Below are 6,757 nucleotides of genomic sequence, written 5' to 3'. Positions count from 1 at the left end.
ACCACTACATATTTCAAGTACAACAAAGGCTTTTACAGACAAAAACATGGCTGTGCCATGGGCTCCCCCGTGTCACCTATTGTAGCCAACCTTTACATGGAGGAAGTGGAAAGGAAGGCTCTTGGCTCTTTCAAAGGAAGAGTACCCAGCCACTGGTACAGATATGTAGACGACACCTGGGTCAAAATCAAGACACAAGAAGTGGAATCCTTCACTGCGCACATTAACGCTGTGGATAAAAATATCAAGTTCACCAGGGAAGACACAAAGGACAACTGTTTGCCTTTCCTGGACTGCGCCGTGCACATTGAAGAGAATGGCAAACTCAACATCGAAGTTTACCGGAAGCCCATACACACGGACCAGTACCTCCTGTTTGACTCCCATCACCCTTTGGAACACAAACTTGGAGTAATTAGGACCCTACACCACCGGGCAGAACATGTTCCCTCTAAGCCTGAAGGAAAAAAGAAGGAACACACACATGTAAAGGAAGCACTCAAAACATGTGGCTATCCTAAATGGGCGTTCTTAAAGTCAGCAAAGAGGCACAGAAAAGAAGACCAGACACCAGCGAGGGAGGATAAGAAGGACAGACGAACAACATTGTCATCCCCCATGTAGCCGGTGTATCAGAGAAACTCAGGAGAGTTTTCTCCAAGCATGACATCCCAGTGTATTTCAGACCCAGCAACACGCTCAGACAGAATCTGGTTCACCCGAAAGACAAAACGCCAAAACACAGACTTAACAATGTAGTGTATGCTGTACAGTGCAGCGAGGAATGCTCAGACCTCTACATTGGAGAGACCAAACAGCCACTTCACAAGCGCATGGCACAACACAGAAGAGCCACCTCCACAGGACAAGACTCAGCAGTCCATCTGCATCTTAAGGATAAAGGACACTCTTTCGAGGATGCCAATGTTCACATTTTGGACAGAGAGGACAGATGGTTTGAAAGAGGAGTGAAAGAAGCCATCTATGTCCACTGTGAGCGACCATCTTTGAACAGAGGCGGGGGTTTACGACACCAACTCTCTGCCATCTATAATCCAGTTTTGAGATCCCTTTCCAGACGCCTTAACGCCCACTCACATCCTGGGCCATCTGACCTCAGGAATTCGCATGATAAGGTGGGGCCAGGTTTCACAATGAACACACCCGAAACTCTGGCTGATTGGGACCCACACCCAGTTTCACACCTTGGCTCAGGCGATTAGAGGATCATCAGGGGTCCTTTTGTCCCTCTGTGGGGGGATACTCCCACTAGGTTTATATCTGGGACTCTCCACCATTTGACCTTAGAACTGAAGAAGCTTCTCGGATGAGAGGTGAAACGTCTTCAAGCAACTTAAAGAAGTCCAGACGCTTTTCTTTGCAAGCTCCTTTGACTACGATGACCTGGATGACTGAGAACCTTCACAGACATCAAAGCTGAATGTTTTTGGAAGTAGTTTTTAGTTTGTTTTTAGTTTTAGCTATTTTAGGGGGATATCTGTGTGTGCAGGTGACTATTACTGTGCATAATTATTAGGCAACTTAACAAAAAACAAATATATACCCATTTCAATTATTTATTTTTACCAGTGAAACCAATATAACATCTCCACATTCACAGATATACATTTCTGACATTCAAAAACAAAACAAAAACAAATCAGCGACCAATATAGCCACCTTTCTTTGCAAGGACACTCAAAAGCCTGCCATCTATGGATTCTGTCAGTGTTTTGATCTGTTCACCATCAACATTGCGTGCAGCAGCAACCACAGCCTCCCAGACACTGTTCAGAGAGGTGTACTGTTTTCCCTCCTTGTAAATCTCACATTTGATGATGGACCACAGGTTCTCAATGGGGTTCAGATCAGGTGAACAAGGAGGCCATGTCATTAGTTTTTCTTCTTTTATACCCTTTCTTGCCAGCCACGCTGTGGAGTACTTGGACGCGTGTGATGGAGCATTGTCCTGCATGAAAATCATGTTTTTCTTGAAGGATGCAGACTTCTTCCTGTACCACTGCTTGAAGAAGGTATCTTCCAGAAACTGGCAGTAGGACTGGGAGTTGAGCTTGACTCCATCCTCAACCCGAAAAGGCCCCACAAGCTCATCTTTGATGATACCAGCCCAAACCAGTACTCCACCTCCACCTTGCTGGCGTCTGAGTCGGACTGGAGCTCTCTGCCCTTTACCAATCCAGCCACGGGCCCATCCATCTGGCCCATCAAGACTCACTCTCATTTCATCAGTCCATAAAACCTTAGAAAAACCAGTCTTGAGATATTTCTTGGCCCAGTCTTGATGTTTCAGCTTGTGTGTCTTGTTCAGTGGTGGTCGTCTTTCAGCCTTTCTTACCTTGGCCATGTCTGAGTATTGCACACCTTGTGCTTTTGGGCACTCCAGTGATGTTGCAGCTCTGAAATATGGCCAAACTGGTGGCAAGTGGCATCTTGGCAGCTGCACGCTTGACTTTTCTCAGTTCATGGGCAGTTATTTTGCGCCTTGGTTTTTCCACACGCTTCTTGCGACCCTGTTGACTATTTTGAAAGAAACGCTTGATTGTTCGATGATCACGCTTCAGAAGCTTTGCAATTTTGAGACTGCTGCATCCCTCTGCAAGATATCTCACTATTTGACTTTTCTGAGCCTGTCAAGTCCTTCTTTTGACCCATTTTGCCAAAGGAAAGGACGTTGCCTAATAATTATGCACACCTGATATAGGGTGTTGATGTCATTAGACCACACCCCTTCTCATTACAGAGATGCACATCACCTAATATGCTTAATTGGTAGTAGGCTTTCGAGCCTATACAGCTTGGAGTAAGACAACATGCATGAAGAGGATGATGTGGACAAAATACTCATTTGCCTAATAATTCTGCACTCCCTGTATGTCTTGTATTACGAAATAATATGGAGACAAACACACTGAGATGCATCGTTCATTTCAGTTAGGCCTGTATAACAAAGAGAAGCACAGAATCTTAACATTTTCCATCACATTACTGAAGTCTGACAGACGCAGAAGGATCAGTCAGTGTCCATCAGATCTTCTACTTCCATATTTCACTGTCGAAATTTTCATCATTACATACCTGTGACATACAGCATGATGACAAACTCATTCACTCTCTGGACATTAGACTTCAACATGATATAGCTTTTGTGATCTTTGGGCATCAATGTAGCACAAACTAAAAGTGATAAACTGTAAAGACATCCATGACATTACATTAACACCATTAAATAAATCACATTTTGTGCCTAAACTATAATGAACATGAGCATTGAATAAATAGAAGAATTCAACATGAAAACTGAACCCGTTATGAGTGTTGCTACACCCACAGCCACAATGATGAACCTCCACCAGCACCAGCCTGGAAAGAAAATAAAAAAACACATTAAAATACTTTAAATATAGTTTTCTGTTCTTTTCTCAACAAAAGCCCCCTCAACAATCAAATGGAAGATTCTGGTTATGTTTAGATAAAATCTATGTTGCTGTAGATCTATAACATCATGAACCTGACTTCTCTTTTTGCTTCTGCCCCCATTACAACCTCTCTGCAGGATATTCCTCAAAGTGTATAAATGCAAATGACATCTTAAAACCACACAGAATAGTTTAATAGTCGTAACAGATGAAGTTATTGAAAGCGCTGAATTTTATGAATACAGGTTTACTTACTTTTGAATTCTCTGTAGTATTTAATGCTCCGTGTGGTTCTTAGTTTGTTTGTACTTGGGTAACATTTGTTCAAGTAGCTTGAGTCTCAAGTCTGTTTTGAGGTTATTTGGTTTAGTCTTTTGTTCTTTTTCCTTCCCTTCTCTGTCAAGTTCGTATGTTAGTCATTGTCTCAGTACTTAGTGTCCGCCATGATATGTTGAGCTAATCTCTATTGTTTTTTAGATTGTGTTTAGTTTTTTTTGCTCAGACATCACACTCTCCCCATTGAATCCATTATGACAGAACAATGTGAGCAAATATTAGATCAGCAGCCTTCAACCCCTCAGAAGTGATAAAGAGAGTCATTTTTTGTGTGGTGGTGCCTCGGGAAGAAGAGCTGCTGGGGTCTAGCGAGGAGTACGAACAGTTAGTAGCACTTAAGTCACACGGCCTGATTTCAGGGATTCAATAGCTATTAGATTCCCTGCCTGCTCATAAGGAACACAAGACTAGTGTTTCTCTATCATGATAACGTAAGCCTGATTAAACACAGAACAGTGCTGCTATTTTGTCTTTTGAGGACACTCTCAAAGTAAAAATCAGTAAATGAAATCTTAAAATCACATAGAACAGTTTACATTTCATAACAGATGAAGTTACTGTAAGAACTAATTGCATTCTCACCTATTTCCTGGTCAAAAGATTGAATCCTGAAGATAAATTCCTGCACGTCTCCACCATGTGTCACTTGGCACTTCAACATCTCAGAACTCTTGGATGTGTAAATGTGATCAAATCTTGATCACACTGGCTGAGCAGGCAGACTGTGACATCCTCAGGTCTTTGTTACCATAGAGCCACTTGACAGTGTAGTATTTGCATTTTTTATATGTGGACACAGAGCAGTTTAATGTCACTGTGTCATCATCCTTATGTTCAGTTACTGTTAAAGAAAAGAGAACAAGAATAACATTTACAGTAATCATCACTGTAATTATAGTTATTGTAATGTTTCAGTTTGATGTTCAAACAATCTGAAAACATTATGATGAAATACTCACGGTTAACAACAGACAGCTCAGCTACAGAGTCTGAACCTTCTTTTTGTCCTGATTTGTTGAACCTTCTGCAGGTGTACTGACCAACATCCTCAGCTGTGAGCTTCTTTATAACCAGAGAACATTTTGCTGTAACACTCAGTCTGTCTGATTTATTTTTGGCCTCTTGGTGAATCTCCCCGTGTTCAAACAGTGTTATTGTCGCTGTGTTTGATTTACTGAAGAGCCAGGTAGTTCTGTCACATTTATCTTGATCATCTGTCACATTTTCACATGACAAAGTGACCTCACCTTCATCCCTGATAATAAACTCAACTGCTGCTGCTGTGAAGATAAAATCAAATTGTGTAAACTTGACTTTTCTAATTTCATTTATAAATGTATTTGTATTCTTACCTGTTACTTGAAGCATTAGTAAAACTGATGAAAAGACTTTAATTGTCACGGATTGCCGTGTGGAATTGTAGAAAGGGACCAAAAGGCGGCAGCTCTGGTGCAGGTGAGTGTTTATTCACAGAGGTGGGTAAGTACAAACAACGGTGGCGACAAAACATGAAACTGGAAACCTAAACTGGGTAAACTAATAAGACAAACCAGAAACGAGGATGCAGGGAGGTCCGGAGAAATACATACGGGAAGACGCAGGGAGACCGAGGGGAAACAACACAGACGAACCAGCAATTACTATGACAGAAGACACAACTTAAATACACTCAGAGAACACAGGGAGATTACATACAGGTGGGAACACAGCTGGGAGTGATCACGTGACGAGAGTAGGGAGACAAACTGAAACACTCACATAAGACGCAGACCTTCACAATAAAACAGGAAACACATACACGCAATGACATAACACACCAACTTAACACAGACTGGGGGACACAGAACATAGGAACATGAACCATGAAACAGAAGAGTATAAACACCCAAGGTAACCAAAACCACAGAATACTAATAAACTAAACAAACACGGAGTCGCAGACTCCGGATCATGACATTAATCCATTTGAACTGAGTCGTCATTGTCTGTCTTTCTCCTTCCTGCTTTTCACAAAAATGACAGTCACAGTCTCTGAAACAGAGCTTCATGTAGAGGCTGTTCTGACTTCCTGTGGTTATCATCTCACCACCTTCATAGCATTCTGTTGTTTCTAATAACTACATGAACTAAAGAAAATTAGAGGTCAAAGGTCACACCAGACTGTCAAAAACCCTGCAAATTTAAAATGAGTGTGTAGCTTATTTGTGACGTGTTTGATGCCTTAAAAAAGGAGAAGATGATGAATGCAATTGTGTAAATACTTACTGCTCTTTTTTTTCCTGAGAACTGAAGGGGAAGTGTTTTGGTGAGAATGTGGGCACAACAGCAGCAGAGCTCTGATGGTGTTAACCTCTAATGATGGCCAAACATCTGTGAGAAACACAGATCTGCCACAAACTGAATGTCCTCTAGACATTTTAAAAGTACACCAAGAGATAATTTGCATTTGCTTTGAATTTTACCAGTATTTGTATATTTGCTGATTTTTTTTCTTTTACAGATGAATTTGAGTGGATTTCTGATTTCAAACTAATATACAGCACAGCTTAAAATAAGCTGTTTGACAGAGTGAAAGTCTACAATCAACAAAAGTGAAACTGATAATATGATGATAATGAAAGTTGTAACAGTGTTAGCACACAATGTCCAAAAACAAAGTAGAAGTTTGTTTATTTTAATAAAACACTAAGTCCATATATGTGAATTAGCAAAAGTCATGACACCAAAGCAAGAGCAGTACTCACTCACAAGAGCAGGGCATAGAAGAGCATTTGTCTAGTTGGCCGACACACTTTTGACCGATGGGTCAATGAAAATCCTCTGCACACTGGCCCCACACACACTGACAGCAGCCCATTTGTTAATTTTCATTAGCCACAAAGGATTAGCACACTGAGTGTGTGACTGAACTGGTTTCCCACCATTTTGAAACACTCAGGTTAGTGTTGAGGAACAAAAATGAACTGTCAGAGCATGATGTGTAC

At 41.3% G+C, this 6,757-nt stretch overlaps 1 long non-coding RNA gene across 1 annotated transcript; it reads right to left on the bottom strand.

Annotated features, from left to right (window-relative positions):
- Nucleotides 1–2,922: 2,922 nt before the first annotated feature.
- LOC147313073 (uncharacterized) lies at nt 2,923–5,038 on the bottom strand. Its single transcript, XR_015125105.1, has 3 exons — nt 4,733–5,038; nt 4,356–4,614; nt 2,923–3,381 (listed from the first exon to the last, which is right to left on the bottom strand). It is a non-coding gene; the product is annotated as an uncharacterized LOC147313073 (long non-coding RNA).
- Between the last annotated feature and the right edge of the window lie 1,719 nt (nt 5,039–6,757).

The sequence above is a fragment of the Aulonocara sp. 'chitande type north' Nkhata Bay genome, linkage group LG15 (genome assembly GCF_057382095.1).
Source record: "Aulonocara sp. 'chitande type north' Nkhata Bay isolate Kocher_YH1m ecotype deep benthic linkage group LG15, A_spYH_male_GT1.1, whole genome shotgun sequence".
NCBI classification, from domain to species: Eukaryota; Metazoa; Chordata; class Actinopteri; order Cichliformes; family Cichlidae; genus Aulonocara; species Aulonocara sp. 'chitande type north' Nkhata Bay.
The sequence above is the reverse complement of the archived record's forward strand: the minus strand, read 5'-3'. Positions and strand labels throughout refer to the sequence as shown.